The sequence below is a fragment of the Gavialis gangeticus genome, unplaced genomic scaffold (assembly GCF_001723915.1).
Source record: "Gavialis gangeticus isolate Ggan-Ray unplaced genomic scaffold, GavGan_comp1, whole genome shotgun sequence".
Lineage (NCBI taxonomy): Eukaryota > Metazoa > Chordata > Crocodylia > Gavialidae > Gavialis > Gavialis gangeticus.
This window is the reverse complement of record NW_017729004.1, coordinates 13492434-13492803: the sequence shown is the minus strand read 5'-3', so window position 1 is coordinate 13492803 and position 370 is coordinate 13492434.

Sequence of the window (370 nt, the reverse complement as noted above, 5' to 3'; positions counted from 1 at the left end):
GGGGGGGGGGCCGGGTGGGGAGGGAAATAGAGACCTAGGCATCACTTTGGTGGAAAGGTCAAAGATCTCTGCTCAGTGTACAGCTAACAGGTGAGCAAGATGGTAGGATGCAACAGGAATAGGAGGGAGAAAAGTAAAGGAAATATTGGCCTGTTATTAGGGGTTGCCATTGTTTGCAATACTGGGTATCATAGCCAGAGAGATGCTACGTAGTTGAGGAATGTTCTGAAAAAGGTGACAAGGATAATTAGAGATCTGGAAAAAATGTATATTTTGAGACATTGAAGAGATATTGAAAATATTATGATTGCTTACCTAAGAAATAGGTGGAGGAACAAGCAGGAGGAACTCACCCTCCTGCTGGCCGACA